The 17,289-nt window shown below is 36.4% G+C and overlaps 1 pseudogene; it reads left to right on the top strand.

The window, feature by feature from the left end:
• Window positions 1-291: 291 nt before the first annotated feature.
• On the top strand, window positions 292-409 carry LOC126098542 (5S ribosomal RNA; annotated as a pseudogene).
• The last annotated feature ends 16,880 nt before the right edge of the window (window positions 410-17,289 follow it).

Raw genomic sequence — 17,289 nt, 5'->3', positions numbered from 1 at the left:
CAACCTCATCTTGCTCACAAGGTGGGAACTACTGCAGCAAGGCTTCCAGTTCTTTTGGTGGTGCTGGTCATCTGACTACCTGCATCGTCTGCAGCAGTGGGCCAAGTTGTCTGTCTCAAGTCAGAATGTGCAACGTGGTGCATTGGTCATAGTAAGAGAAGATAACCTGCCAGCCCTATGTTGGAAGCCGGCCATGATTGAAGAAGTCCACCCTGGGTGTGAGAGAATGGTGCAAGTGGCCACTATTCGCACACTGCAAGGGTTTTCAAGAGACCAATCTGCAAGCTTTAGGCCAACAGCCTTACCGCAGTGGTAACACCGGTTCCTGTCAGATCCCCGAAGTTAAGCGCTGTCGGGCTGGGCTAGCACTTGGATGGGTGACCATCCAATCTGCTGAGTGCTGTTGGCAAGTGGGGTGCACTTAGTCCTTGTGAGGCAAACTGAGGAGCTACTTGATTGAGGAGTAGTGGCTCTGGTCTTGGAAACTGACATACAGCTAGGAGAGCAGTGTGCTGCCCACATGCCCCTCCATATCCGTATCCAGTGACGCCATGGGCTGAGGATGACACGATGGCCAGTTGGCACCTTTGGGCCTTCATGGCCTGTGCAGGAGGAGTAATCTGCAAGCTTTGTCCTGCATCAAGTGATACAAAAGTGATCAATGTATTCATGGTTTTCATTTGTGTGTTTTTCTCCTTTTGTCTTGTATGTACCTTGCAGCAGGCTCAGTGTACTTCATCATTTTTTATGTTTAAATGTATTTTTATTTATGCGATCATGATTTCCAGGTACCAGTTACAAACTCTATGGAGAGAATACCTGGTTGAAGGGTGTAACGTTGTGTGTATTTACTTGTGTTATATACTGTGGTTTAGCAGGACTTGTGTTACTTGTATTATTCTGGAAAGAAATTAATATTTCTTTGGCAGCTGGTATGTTTGGTTGATACATTGGCCTGAGTCTCTGGACAGTGCTGCCCTCTCTGGAGATATCTGTACATGAGGGATAGTGGTCTGTGGGCCACCCTTCCAAAGGCACCTAATGGTACACTCGCCACAATGAGGGAGGGATTTGGCAGTGGTGAATAGGCTGTTGGTTGGACAACTGTCCTTAGCTCATGGCCGCACATGCCATGTAAATGGCAAAGATGTATATTTTTATTGTTAACTTACCTATGAATAATAAGGGATTATCTCAACTCTCATGTTTCATTACAATCTGAGTGGATTCAAACCATTATACAGTCCTCTTCAATTCATCGTCTTCCGGTAAATTTACATTTTCGTCTGCAGACACTAGCATAGTGATTAGTCAAAAAAAATTACAGCTACAAGTACAGCCAAATTTGTAAATAAAAGCAAATAGTGGGCCCCTTGGGGAGCTGCTGTGAAACTGTGTCTTGGGAGAGCTTCCCAGGTACCAAACATACCTCAAGTACTTTCCTCATCTGTGGATCCTGGATCCATCATTACTAATCCATTAGACTACTAGTGGCATGTCAGTGAAAGGTATAGGTGCCCTGTACAGGCTAAGCAGGGATCAGGGAGAACTCGGGGTGTTACGCTGACCCCTAATCAACAGGTTTGAAGCACTGTCTCTCCCTGAAATTGAAACTCTGTCATTGGTACTCATTTCACCTGCTGGGGAACTTGATTTGTCCTGTCTCAACAGGAGACAAACTCAAGAGGATTGGACATATTAACCATCAGCCGTTCAAATGTATAGTGAATAGCTGTACTCTTTAGGGAAATGGCAGCAAGAGACAGGAACGAACACCATGTGGACTCAGAGTATGTGCCCAGCAGCCTCACTCAACAGCTTTGCACCAGCTGTACAGTACAGGGTGGATCCAACTTCAGATTGTGGCCCATTTTAGAGCAAACAATGCCTGTCATCTGTATTCTGAAGTCATACTTGAATCATTACAGTGATTGCAAGAGAAAATTGAGAAGATTGGCCATGTGCATGGAGTTTCAACAAAGCTAACAATTTGCAGCATTGTCTGTAGAAGTGACCATGGTTCCCCCTTTCTCAGTCAAGTGGAAGGATTGAACCATAGACTTTGAAGGTTATGTGGCAATCTAGGCAGCACATTTCTAGCTTTGTATCATAGGGTTGAGAATTGTAGGATCCTCCTATAGGTCAGCCATTCACTACACATCAGAGGCTGCTACCAGGCAGCTGACTGTGCATGGTGCACACAAGGGTTTTTCAAATTAGATGGCTCTCCATCCAGTCTAGATAATTACAGTTGTAGGGGACACAGAGCTATTAGTGTAAGATTCAAAAGGTGTTCCCCATAGGCAAGAGTACAAATATACTAGTAGTTAAGTGCTGAAGCATTCGCAACAAAGTACCAGTGTTTGAAGCACTCCTGAAAAGCAGTGAAGCTCACATGATCCTAGCTACAGAAAGCTGGTTAAAACTTTAAGTTGATGTCATTGAGATTTTTGTGAAAAAGGGTAGACTAATGAGACATGGAGATGGTGTATTTATTGCAGTAGACAGGACACAGATCAATAGAGATAAAAATTGAAGCTGTTTGCAAGATTGTTTGGGCAAGACTCAGTATCAAGGGTGGGCATAATATGTAACTGGATCCTTCTATCACCAACCAGACTCACCACCTGATGTTATTGAAAACTTTAGAGAAAACCTCAGTTAACTTGTACTGAAGTTCCCCAGTCATACTATAATCTTCTGTAGAGACTTTAATCAACCAACAATCAATTGATAAAATAAGACATCCTGTGAAATATTATCAAATGCTTCCCTGAAAACTGCCTAGAACACATGGCCCAGAACCCCACTCATGACGGAAATATATTAGATCTAATGTCCAGTAAATAGACCTGAAGAATTTTATGATGCCTACATTGAAACTAGCATTAGTGATCATGGTGTGGTTATGGCAAAATGATCACTGTGCTTATAAAATGTTACATACGTTCCTGAAGTGAGTAAGTTCTTTTCTTAGAGCCTTTGAACTGGGAGTTGTGGAGTTGAAAGATTCAACTCTCTGACCAGATTGCTTAGCTCAAATTGTACAAAATGTTGGGATGTGTCTAGCACACCTGCCCTATCAGGATATTTACAAGAAACATCTGATGTACTACTTGATTAAGAATGCATTATCTGAAGTTTCTTTGGAGAGAAAGGTACAGTAACACCAGAACCATGTAGTAGAGCTTTTCTAGCAGACTCCATATCAGTATAAATCATTCCACTCATTTTTGGTGCCTTGAAGCCTTTTACTTTGCAAATGCAGAAGTAACAGTCATTTAGGTGGTTCTTTAATCAAACCCACACCATTGGAACTCAAAGAGTAATGGACTTTAATTTTCCCTTTGACCAGTTTCTTAAATCCACAACACAGATGTTACACACTTTATGCTATGAAGGGCCCAAGATTTATCTTAATCTGCTAGTTTCACTACAAAATAAGCAAAAGAGACACTTTTAACAAATGAGGTTATGTTCTGTCTCAGAGAGGCTATCATAAAACATCCACAAATATAAGAAAATATATCTGGACTGTTCAAATACTTTCTCCTCTACATGGTTACAGCTGAACAAATAAACCAAGCCAAACAGTCTGCTGAAACTTTCTCCTAAATACTCTTGTTCAACTCATTGAGTAACTCGGATTTGATTCCCACCATTACAACAGTGGAAAGTCCACCCCCAGTAGCTGAGTGGTCAGCGCGACAGAATGTCAATCCTAAGGGCCTGGGTTCAATTCCCGGCTGGGTCAGAGATTTTCTCCACTCAGGGACTCAGTGTTGTGTTGTCCTAATCATCACCATTTCATCCCCATCGATGTGCAAGTTGCGAAAGTGGCATCAACTCGATAGACTTGCACCAGGTGAACGGTCTACCCAATGGGAGGCCCTAGTCACACAGCATTATTTATTTATAGTGGTGGAAAGTCCTGCATTCTGATGATATGTCCTATATAATGAAACCCACACAATGCATGTTGTACCACCATACAGTGAGACCTTCAGAGGTGGTGGTTCAGATTGCTGTTCACACTGGTAACTCTAATAGCTAGTAGCATGTTCTCTTGCACTGATGCATGCCTGGATTCGACATGGCATACTATCCACAAGTTCATCAAGGCACTGTTGGTTCACATTGTCCCACTTCTCAATGGTGGTGTTTAGCATAGATCCCTCAGAGTGGTTGGTGGGTCACATCATCCATAAACAGGCCTTTTGAATCCACCCTAGGCATGTTTGATAGGGTTCATGTATGGAGAAAATGCTGGCCACTCTAGTTGAGCGATGTCGTTATCCTGAAGGAAGTCTTTCACAAGATGTGCACGATGGGGGTGTGATTTGTCGTCCATGAAGATGAATGCCTCACCAATATGCTGCCAATATTGTTGAACTATTGGTCAGAGGATGGCATTCATGTATCACACAGCCATTATTGCACCTTCCATGACCACCAGCGGCGTACGTTGACCCCACATAATGCCACCACAAAACAGCAAGGAACCTCCACCTTGCTGCACTCACTAGACAGTGTGTCTAAGGTGTTCAGCCTGACCAGGTTGCCTTCAAACACTTCTCTGATGATTGTCTGGTTGAAGGCATATGTGACACTCATCAGTGAAGAGAACGTGATGCCAATCCTGAGCAGTCCATTCAGCATGTTGTTGAGTCCATCTGTACCATGTTGCATGGTGTTGTGGTTGCAAAGATGGATCACACCATGGTCATCAGGAGTGAAGTTGCACATCATGTAGCCTATTGTGCACAGTTTGAGTTATAACATGATGTCCTGTGGTTGCACGAAAAGCATTATTCAACATGGTGGTCTTGCTGCCAGGGTTTCTCCAAGCCATAACCCATAGGTAGCAGACATCCACTGCAGTAGTAGCCCTTGGGCAGCTTGACCAAAGCATGTCATTGACAGTTTCTGTTTCTCTGTACCTCCTCCATGTCTGAACATCACTTTGGTTCGCTCCAAGATGCCTGGAAACTCCCCTTGTTGAGAGCTCTTCCTGGCGCAAAGTAACAATGTGGACATGATCAAACCATGGTATTGACCATCTAGGCATGGTTGAATGACAGACAACATGAGTCCTGTACCTCCTTCCTGGTGGAATGACTGGAACTGATCGGCTGTTGGATCCCCTCCATCTAACAGGCACTGCCCATGCATGGTTGCTTACATCTCTGAACAGTCAAAGGGACTGTGTCTGTGATACAATGCCCACAGTCAACATCTATCCTCAGGATTTCTGGGAACTGGAGTGATGCAAAACTTTTTTTGATGTGTGTATATGAATGAATTTCTGATCTTGTGAACAAACAAGATCAAGAGCCAACCAACAAAATCGTATCAACAGTGATGAGATACAACCAACGATGATGGACCAGATCGAATGAAAGAGTACTTTACAACTACTATAGGGACATCAAAAAGGAAAGATAAGTGCAAATTATTTGTGAAATTAATTTGTTTGTGGACTCATGTGATTGTTAACAAAATGAAAAGAGATGAAGGTAGCAGTGATGTGGAAGTGAAAGCTGTAGGACCTAGCCAGGAGATGTTTCAACTGAGTGTAAGTGTAGTCAGAAAAGATATAGTACAAACTGATGTTCTTCAGTTAATTTTGACTAAACTAGAGGAAATGAAGACAGATAATAATAGCAAATTTAGCGCAGTTAATGATCAGTTGAAAAATTTACTTCACTACAAGGACAATGAAATGACCTAAAAACTGAAAACAATATTAAAATGGATAGGGTACAATACCAAATAGACCAACTTTGTAATCAGGTTTCAGAACTAAAAAATGGGTTGTCATTGGGATAAAAAGTGTGAATGAAAAAGGTAATATCTTAGAAAATTAGTTCATTGTCAAATCTGCAAAGCAGACAAAGTGTTAATGATGGCAGAGTTGAACAGAAGGCTGTAGTGGAGAAAATGGAACAGAACTTCAAAAAATTTTAAAGGTGAAAACAATATGCAGACTAATCTAAGTGTTTTAGATCCAAAAAATTTAGTGTTTCAGGAAAATTTTATTCACAAAAACCTGTATGCAAACAATGTTATTGCATCATACAGCATTCCTACCAAAAGTTTTCCATCAGATAATTTACATCCAGTGGATTTTCTGCACCACTGTATAGATAATTTTGTGTCAGACATGAGTGAAACTCAAAAAATTAAATTTGTTAAAAGATGTCTTGAAGGCAAAGCTCTGTTTTGGGTAAATTCAAATTTAAGTCAGTGGGAAACATTTCAAAGTTTTGGAAAAAGTTGATCAGAAGCTGAACAGGGGAGAATTAAAAATTAATTTTTGAATGGTCCTCATTATAGGAAAGGGATGGTACTCTGAAAGAGTTTCATAAGAACTAACATAAGAAATTAACACACCTTGACAAACCATTTGACGAAATGACACTGACTGATGCTCTTAACAGGAGATTACCAGAAAGGTTGCAGTAAGATTTAATACATGGAAATTATGATTGTCTTGAACAATTTTTATGATATGTTGACAGGCTGAATGGTACAGTCGAAAGACGTATGTACAATAATAATCAAAATGACAGAAATCACAATGGGAATAGCTGCAGAAACAGAGATATTGGTAACTTCTATCAGGGTCAAAATGTTAACAGAGACAGAAATTTTAACATCAGCAGAATAGAAATAATTGGGAAAACATTGAGCAGTTTAATAGAAGAAACAATCATAGAGGTAACTACTCAGGAAATGGCTGTCCGCCTCAATGGAGGTCCACAGTTTTGGGGTGAGGAAACACAACAAGCACAGGACCTCTAATTTACACTTACTATTAGACAGTAACAACAGTGCTAATAATATGGCACAGGTATCTGAAGTTGAACAGAAGGAATATCAGATTTCTCATTTATGTTTTGATAAAAAGTTTTGAGGTATTATGTTTAATTATAGTAATGTAGGTACTAATCACAAACCAGAAACTGAGATTAGTGAGAATTTTGGTGTAGTATGTACTAAAGATTTTTTTCTCTTGGTCAGTAAACAGGGTTATTGAAGTATGTAAATCAGGTGATGACTGTATTGGATTGGAACTAGATGGCATTTTTGATGTAGATGTGAATGAAAGCTGTGAAATAATTGAAGTTGGTAAGTCTGAGACCGGTAGTTTATTGCAAATGAATGTAGGTGAGGTGAATGACTTTGATGGAGATGAGACTTGTGTTGTTAATGATGTTGTTGAGAAAGCAATTTAGGAAGAATATGATGATGATGATAATAATGATGATGGTGATGATGAGTATCAGGTATTTGTGGAATTTAAGAATAATGAAGTTTCAGAGTTATTTGTGAATGATGTTGACAATACAGGTAAGGTAAGTGAGGTATGTGATGATGTAAGTGACAGTCATGAAATACCAGTCCAGGTGAAGCAGTTTTTCATTAATGTCATACAGAGTAATGATCCAAAGAGTAAAGGTGAGTTATCTGTAAGCCTAGAGAATAAAGGTGAAAACTTTTTGAAGTTTTTTTGGGACCAGATTGATGATAACATACATAAATGTGCATTCTGGAATAAGTTAGCTATGGTTAGTCAAAACTTGTATCCAGATTTGTGGAATAAAGTGAAAGAAGGTATAAGTAGGAAGTGTAATTTTGACAGTGATATATTTTGTGTTCCTTCTGTAATAAGTGATGTTAGTTGTGCTATGGGATCCATTCATTGTAACCAAAATAAAACTACAATACCAGTAAAATTGATAAAACCCTGCAGTGCGGATGTAGAATTTGATGAAATGAAAAGTGGTCTTTTACGTGAAGTGTCTAATAAAATAGATGATGAGTCAGATTTTGGATGTCCTTACATTATGACTAAGATTGTTCAGTGGGAAGGGAACAGTTCGACTGAAATACAGGTAGCCCAATTTGTGGCATATCAGAACAATTTAGAGACAAGATCAAGTATAGGAAGAATTCTGTGGAGACATCCATTGTACATGCAAAAGTAAAATGAGCTACTGGTAAGCAAAGCAAGTATGTGAAATGTCAAAGAGAACAAGACCTATGAACATGGATGCATAATGACTCCTAGTCTAGAAGAAAATATACAGTATCTTTGTAGATTTATAAAGACTATATAATTTTGTTTTGTTTATTATGTAAAATGAAGTGATTTCTAAAGGTATGTCTTATCTATTGACTGAATTTAAATCTATGATACACTATATAATTATGTTTTGTAATAGATTTGTGTTTTCAAGTTTGATACATATATACCCGAGACTAAATGAGTAGATCCTTTTACAATTTTGAAGTGGGACAATGTTCATAATTTGTAGTGCAAACATTAGGAATCATATCTTAGTATATCTGTGTATTGCCTTGCTAGTTCATTTTCTCATTGCATTTAACTATGATTATTAATGTTTCATGTGTGAGCAATTTTTAGTCTTATCTGATGTAAATCTTTCATAATTGCTTTTGGAATGTAAATAGGGAGAGCATATGTCATGTGATGTGAAGAAGGTATTGACCACATATTTAGTACACAAAACAATGTTTCATGATTTGACGCGTATGCCAGACAGGAAATTACCTATCTGTTTGAGCATGGGATGAGAACTGTAGGGAGGAATCTTAGAGGTGTTGGCAGATCTACTCCCCAAACTGCTGTATGGCTGTACCCTGCTGGACCAGTAAACTTACAAGAGATCATGGGTGCTGGGTACTGTAGTCAAGTACCTGTTGATTGGATCTGTGTTGTGACTGATGTTTGTGAGCTGTTAGCCAAGTCTGCTAAAGACAGTGTTATTCAGCATAAATGCATGTTTTCTTCAAGTCGGGGGATTGACTATCCAACGCATTATGCAGCTTTAAATCAGTAGGTATTTTTTTTTATCAATTGTAAATGAATCTTCTAGGTCTCTATGTATGTAGGTTAGTCTGTAGGGTCAATTAGCAAATAGTGTGAAAGACATTTACTAGTATAGACAATATAACAAGATTTATACATGTCTGCTTTCATACACTGTTTTTGGTTCTCAAGCTACTGAATTATGTCATCATTCAAAGCTAATTATGACTCTGTTTACCTGTATTTATGATTATGAACTTTACTCATTTTGTTGTGTCGAAACATTTTTTGCTGGTTTGTAACAGGTGTGGTTTCGAGTCATGGGACAATCCCCAACTGTAAGCTTAGACCCTAATATTTTTTCATTATTTTGTCCTTTCATGAGTCAACATATCCTTAAATAATCTGGTTTATGTGGCTGATTGATTTTGTACAATATTCCTACTCATGGTTGAATATATTCTTCTGGTCTGTGCACGGCACTGTGAGTTTTTCGAGTTGACTCACTCATTGTATATTTAGGCTCTGAATTTTTTTCTCTTCTCCTTTGAAGATTTTTAAGTTGTGATTTTATGGATCTAAAGTTGCAATTTATAATTTTAGTAATTTACATTGTCTCTGTATTTATTTATATAGTTTAGTATTGCAATGTTGTAGTTTTGACTTTGTATCAATTGTCTTGTGACAGAATGTTCCACAGATCTGAAAATCTGAATGCCATGTCCTCATATATGTATAGATTATGACTTGTATAGGAAATATTTTTCTTAAGTTTTCTGTAATATGTTATGTATCAGATACTTCTATACATGTGTATTCTATCTTTTGACATCATTTTGTTCACTTTTTGGTAAACCTTATAATCTCTCACAAAATTTCATAAACACATTGTTTCCACATTTTGTGAGGGGGTATTGTAAAGGGACACCCTCTTTTAAAATTAACTTCATTCAACATACGTAATCGATACCAAAAATATTTTCAAATCTTGTACAAGTTAATACTACCCCAGCTGTTTTCTAAAGGAATTTCTTATGCTTTTATGCATGATGTATTATATTTTGGGCTAAAATGTAGAAAAAAAATAAATTTGTTACAATCAACATGTACCAACACTGTATGTACAGTTAAAATTACTCTTCTTTTAGAAACATCTGAAATCACAAAATATCTGCACACTGAAAATTCATATTATTAATTGCATGATCTGATGCTAATTATTAAATTTATTTCTGGACTCATTTATAAAATAATGATATAACTTGGTGAAGATTCTTCTTTTGTCAAGGAAGTTTGTAAACTCTTTGGAATATTGTTAGTACCATAGAATGAGTTAGTAGTGGGCATGCATCTGATATGGTTGGACATGTTTTTAATTTTGGTAATAAGAATGTAATTTCTGATTTAAAAGTGGAGATTGTAAAGATGGTGTGATATTGAAAAATGTGAAAAAATAAAAATCAAGATAAAAACAGACAGCTCTTCAGTAGTTATCATGTCATTTGGAACCTACAATGTCAAAAATTTTAGCCTTGAGAATTAACCCCTATAAGTGACATACTGGAGCCAACTATGAGAAAAGAAGATAAGTAAAAAAGTTATTTGTACATCTTACTACTCGCAAACCTTATTAAAAGAATTAGTTATTTTGAAAAGAGTGACAATCAACAAATTTTGTGAGGGAGGGTAAGATTACAATATTTATAATTTATTTTTACAGTTAAATATACAAATTCCCTTTTTTCTTTCATAAGATACCTTCAGATTGAATAGCAGCAGTTTCTCAGAAGGCAGTCTGTTACAGACTTTTTAAAGATCTGTAGGTCAGGAAGAGATTTTGTATGTCTTGATTATCTGTTGTATAGATTTGTTCCTACATGATATACACCTTTTTGGCATAATGTGGTGCTACAATGACTAATATGTATATCACCATCTGACCTTGTACTGTGATCATGGACACTTTTTGTTTTGAGGAAAACAGTTTTCTTTTCTCAGTGTACTTGTGTTTACGTGCATCACTACTTCCAGTATATAAATGCAGGAAAGGGTTAAGATCTTTAGATTTTTAAAGACAGGCTTGCATGATTTCTGCTACTTGCTTGTTTCATTATTCTTATGATTGCCATTTGTTTCCTGAAAACTGCTATGGCCTGGTGTACATTTCCCCGGAAAATGATACCATACTTAAGTATTGAATATACACTAGCAAAGAACACAGCCCTAACTGTTTCTTCACTATAGCTCAGTTTTGCCAGTTTTGAATTTAGGGATGTGATATGAGAGCTCCATTTAAGATTTTCCTGGGTATGAATCCCGAGAAACTTAGTTTCAGTGACAGCACTAATGTTTTGTTTATCTATACATATTATGGCTGTGCTGCATTTTTATTTTGATCTGTGTGGAAATTCATGAGTACTGTTTTTGGGGGATTAACTACCAGCCTGTTTCTGGTAAACCATTCAGACACTTCTTTCATAATATGTTTCACAGATGCATAAGATTTTCTTCTTTATTTTCTTCAGTTAATAGGCTGGTGTCATCTGCAAACAAATTGCAAATCTGCAGACACATTATAACTGCCTTTTTTTAAATGATGAATACCCTATTTACAAGCTTGGCAGCAGCACATCTCCACACTTTAATTTCATAAGTGAAATGTGGACAAACTAAAGCATAGTAGATAACACTAATTTGCTTATAATTAAGAACTTGTGCCACTGTCCTGATTGCATAAATTGATTTGCTTAATTTTTACCACAAGAAATCAGTATGATGCTCCCAAGAGAGATGATGGTCTAACATCATGCCAAGGAAAGCCCTTTTATCATACAGTTTTATTTGTGTACCATCAGACACAGTACAGAATTTCCATTCAGCAGGTTTGTGGTGTGCTGAAAAGTCAATTAAACTAGTCTGACTGATGTTTAGGGTTAAATGATTTTTTCAGAAGTAATTGTTCAATTCAAGTAAGACATCACTACAATTTTGGGCCAGATTGTTGATGCTGGGGCCCCATTAACAACTATTCTGTCATTTGTGTAATTCAGTAACTGGCTGTTGTGTTTTATGGACAGGTCATTTACATGTGATGTTTGAAATTTTCCCGGCGTACTGTTTGTTTCTCCCGTGTTTTTATGGAGGTCATTTATATATAATATGAACAATAAAAGCCCCAGAACAGACCACACTTTACTATTGGTGGACTGGAACTATACTTCTTAATAATGTTGCTCACTTTAAATGAGAATTGTGTGCCTGATATCTGTCTTACAGGTACGACTTTAAAAGATTTTTGGCTATTCTTTTGCTACCACAAGTTTCCAGTTCAACAAGTAGCAGCTGATTAGATACTGTGTTAAATGCATGTGACTGACCTAGTAACAAACATGCCATACTTTCTTTTCTCATTTAACTTCATAAATACCTTATGTTCTATGTCACATATGGCAGAAGCAGTTAAACAGCCTTTCCTATTACCATGTTGGATTCCTTGCAACACTTTTTTTTGACTGGGAAGTGTTCTAATGTTAGTGCAGTGATCTTTGCCAATACATTGCTCAGGACCAGAATTAGTTGACTAGTTAGTAGTTTTTGACTTTGACGGTACTACCTATTTTGAGCAACAACTTGACTACTGTATATTTTAATTCAGACACACCTTTATTCAAATTTTCATTGAACAGGTGGATCATAACAGGAATGAGCAAATGTTTGCGCCTTTTTAGGATCAATATAATGTCCAGTATCCTTGACTTCAGTTTGTTGTAGAATCTTAGAAACTATTCTGAGCTCAAACATAATTAACAGAATGACCTCCTACATGCCAACCAGCATTGATTCTCAAAACACTGATCACATGAAACCCAACTTGCACTTTTGATACATGGCGTATTGAAAGCTTTGGATTGGGGCAATTATGTAGATGCAGTTTTTCTAGATTACCAAAAAGCATTTGGTTCAGTACCACATATACAGTTATTACCAAAAATATGGTTGTATGGGGTATCAAATAAAATTTATGATTGGGTTGAGTTTTCTTTGGTAGGGCGGATGTAGCATATTATCTAGGATGGAGACAGATGTATAAGTAACTTTGAGTGTGTCCCAGGGAACTGTGCTGGACCCTTGCTGTTCACATTGTATATCAATGTTCCTCAGTATAGAATTAAAAGTAACCTGAAAATTTTTGCAGGTGATTCACTTAGTTTTAATAAAATACTGACTGAAGAAAGATATAAAAATGTTCATTTTCATCTCAATAAGATCTGACAGTGAAGAAAAGATTGGCAACTTGCTTTAAACGTTCAGGAATGTAAAATTGTGTACTTCACAAATGAAAAATGTAGTATCCAAAGACTGTATTGTCACTGAATTCACAACTGTAATCCATCATCTCGTACCTGGGAGTACCATTTTTTAGGGTTATGAAATGGAATGATCACATAGGCACAGTTGTGAGTAAAGCAGGTGGTAGACTGATTTACTGGTAGAATAATGGGGAAATGCAATTAGTCTACATAGGAGATTGCTTATGGATCACTTATGTAACCCATCATAGAATATCACTCAAGAGTTTAGGACCCACAACAAACAAGATTAATAGGGGTATTGAATATATACAGAGAAGGGCAGCTCAAATGGTCACGGGTTTGTTTGACCCATGGGAGAGTGTCACAGTGAAGAAGCTGAACTGGCAGACTCCTGAAGGTAGATGTAAGCTATCCCAAGGTGACCTGCTTACAAAATTTCAAGACTCGGCATTAAATGATGACTCTAAAAATATATTACAACCATCTATTTATCTCTCCAATAGGGTCATGAGGACAAGATTAGATTAATTACAGCATGCACGGAGGCATTTAAATGATTTCTTGTGACACCTCATATGTGTTTCAAACAGGAAATAACTGGTACTATGTGATGTACCCTCTGTCATGTGCTTCACCATGGTTTGTAGAGAATAGATGTAGATCTACTATTAAAATTTGATGGAAACGTAATTACTGGAATCATTTATTCTGTAAAATATTTTAGGGTATGCATATGGAACAATCTGATGTGAAATGGAGGTATAAAATTATTCAAAGTTAATCCAGAGACCAGACTGAGATCCATTGGAAGAATTCTCAGGAAATACAGTCCATTAACAAAGGAAATAGCTTAAAAAACACTTGTTTAGCTAATACTAGAATATTGCTTGTCAGTATGGGTTCCATACCAGATAGCATTGACAAAGGAAATAGATAAGATCCAAAGAACAACACATTTCATTATAAGGTTAATTCAGTAAATGCAAAAGCATCATGGAGATGCTCAGCCAACTCCAGTGGCAGTCACTGCAAGAGATGCTTTCTGCATCACAGTATGGTCTACTGTTAAAAGTTCCAGAAGTGAACATTCCTAGAAGAGTCATCCAATTATTGCTTCCTCCTATGGATATCTTATAAAATAACATGAAGATATAATTAGAGAGATTGGAGCTCACAAGGGGGCTTATTTGCAATTGCTCTTCTTGTGAAACGTAAGTGACTGGAACACCAATAGGGGGATGTGACAGTGGTAGGCAAAGTACTTCCACCATACAGCAAAACATTGCTTGTGGAGTATAGATGTTGAATCAAATGGCTGAAAACAGTGGCAGATTCTCCAAAATATAAAATATATTCAAATAAACATTTAAAAGTGTGAGCGAATAAGAACTCGTATTGTGACTTGGTTTAGTGAGGTAGAAAATAAACTGGATGGACTAATGTTTACTCTGGACTGATGTAGAAATGCTTTTATGAAAAGCAACAATAATACTGAAATAGTACATAATGTCGTACAACACAAATATTCAAATGATGAGTGTGACCATTTTCTTATTGTGAAAGGATTTTGATCATATGTATGGACACAAATATAAATTGATTGTAAAAATGAATTCTGTGAAAGAAATAAACAATAAACACTAATGTAAAATGTGTGAAAAAACTTGTGTTTATATGATGCTCAACTATGCAAATATCTAGGATTAAAGTAGATGATAGCTTTATTACAAATCTGGCTCAAATATCAGGGTGTTTAAATGAGTTCTTCATAAATGTGGCAAATTTAGATGTTGATGTAGCAGTGTATCGGAGTAAAGTGAATGCCTATGGAATCCACCAAGAAGCTAGGTATTTATGGATTTTAAAAAAGTCATGATAAATTATGTGAAAATGTTATATTATCATTAAAAAATAAAAATGCTGCTGGATGGGAGGAGATACCCATTAAAGTCATTAAAACAGTGTGTGGCATAATAGTACCTCCCCTAACAAAAATATTCAACCAGTCCTTTGAACAGGGATGCTTTCCCAGTGTTTTGAAGTACAACAAATTCAGATCTCTCTTCAAGAAAGGGTCAAAGGAAGACATGAGAAACTATCAGCCTATTTCTATTCTTTCAGTCCTGTCAAAAGTATTAGAGAAAGTATCTGTAGATCAGATAAAAACTTTATTGTAAAAAATTATATTATTATAAGTTACTAATTTGGATTTTAACCAGGAATAAACACTCTGGATGCAGTGAATAACTTTACTGAAAAGATAGGCAATTCATTGGATCAGAGGAATAAAGTTGCAGGTATCTTCTGTGATCTCACAAAAGGATTTGACTCCTTGAACCATGTCTTGCTTATTTACAAATTAGACAGATACAGGATTAACAATAATCCTCTAAATTGGCTAACATTATACTTATACTACAGAAAACGAAGGGTAACTATCACCTCACATGCAATGAATTATTATTCTGAATGGAGTACAGTATTACAAGGTGTGTCTCAAGGCTCCATTTTGGGGCCAGTCCTGTTCCTATTCTAATTAAATGACTTATCCATAAATATAAATTCCCCATCAGTTCTGTTTGCAGACAATAGCTCTGTATTAATTGAACATGATGATGCAGAAAAAATTCTGAGCTCCATTGTAAGCACACTGGATACTTTAGAAAACCAGTTCCAGTTAAATGGTTTGAAACTGAACATTGCAAAAACCCATATGGTACATTTCAAAACCAGACATTCAAAATGTGTGGAACTCAAAACAGAACATAACAATCAGCTTGTGAAAGAAGTTGACATTGTCAAATTCCTGGGACTAAATGTGGACAAGAATTTGTGCTGGAATACACTATTGACTTCCTATCAAATAAGCTATGCAGTTTTGCATTTGTATTGAAAATACTAGCAAATTCCACTGACTTGCATACATGAAAAATTGCTTACCATAGTTATTTCAAATTTGTCATTAGATATGGGATAATTTTCTCAGGAAGTTCAAGTAGTGTATCTTGAATACTGAAACTGTCTTGTCAACCATTATACTGAAAATTGCAAATCCTAACTGTTCCCTCCATACACATTTATGAAATTATAACCTTCCTACACAGCAGACAAAAATTATTTGAGGAGAATCATTTTAACCCTACATATAACACAATAAACAAAAATAATTTTATGCTACCCCCACACCACTAGAAATTATATGCATGGGCTCCACAGTATGGGGGATGACAATATGCAACAAGTTAAGGGCAAAACCACATTTAATATAAGGCAGAAATTTTAAAATGAGGCAACAGCAGATTCTGTGAGAGCAATTCTACTAGTCAATAGAAAAATTCATAGAGGATGAAATGATCGTTTGAGCAAGGGGTAATTAAGTGTTAGATTTTATTGTATGTATGTATAACAAAAGTGTATTAGTATTACTATGATGCTGTGTGTTAACATCAGCTGTTTCTTGGTTTATGCTGAAAATTTTACCACAATTTGACTTGTCTCCTGTATGTTTAATCAAATGATTTAGATTACATATGTTATGAGACAAATAAAACACAGTTCACATGTGCTCTACTTTAAGTGTGCATATAATATTGTTGTAATAAGCCATAATCCATGAATATGCCAACTGTGTACTTATTGTGTATATGTGTTACAGTGATATGAAATTAAAATAAAATTGTAATAAAGCTTAAGTATGTGAAATCAGGTTATGTACATTTTCATCATGTTGTTTCATGTCATCAAAGCATCATACCTTACTATGACTTCTCCAACACAAAATGAAAGTTTTGTGCATTACCATTGCATGTCTTGTACAAGATTGATTCAGAGGACAAATAAATAAAGAAATAAATGGATTTGAACAATGTGCACAGACTAGAAATAAATATACTAACCTTGCAATTGAACCAAATGTGGACTTTATTGTAGATCAAAATGACAAAGTGTTACAAAAATTTAGGAATACTGTATCAAAGAAGGTATAGTCAAACTAATGTCAGGAATTAGCAGGTTGTTATACAGAAAATATTTATAAGGAAATCGAGGGCAGTTTCATGTTGTTGATAAAGTCATGTAAAGGCAAGTTTCTATATAGCTGAAAAGTTGCTGAAAAATCATTACTCCAACAGATGTTCAAGA

This window comes from Schistocerca cancellata, chromosome 1 (genome assembly GCF_023864275.1).
Source record: "Schistocerca cancellata isolate TAMUIC-IGC-003103 chromosome 1, iqSchCanc2.1, whole genome shotgun sequence".
NCBI lineage: Eukaryota > Metazoa > Arthropoda > Insecta > Orthoptera > Acrididae > Schistocerca > Schistocerca cancellata.
Note: the sequence above shows the minus strand (reverse complement) of the source record. Positions and strands in the feature narration are given on the sequence as shown.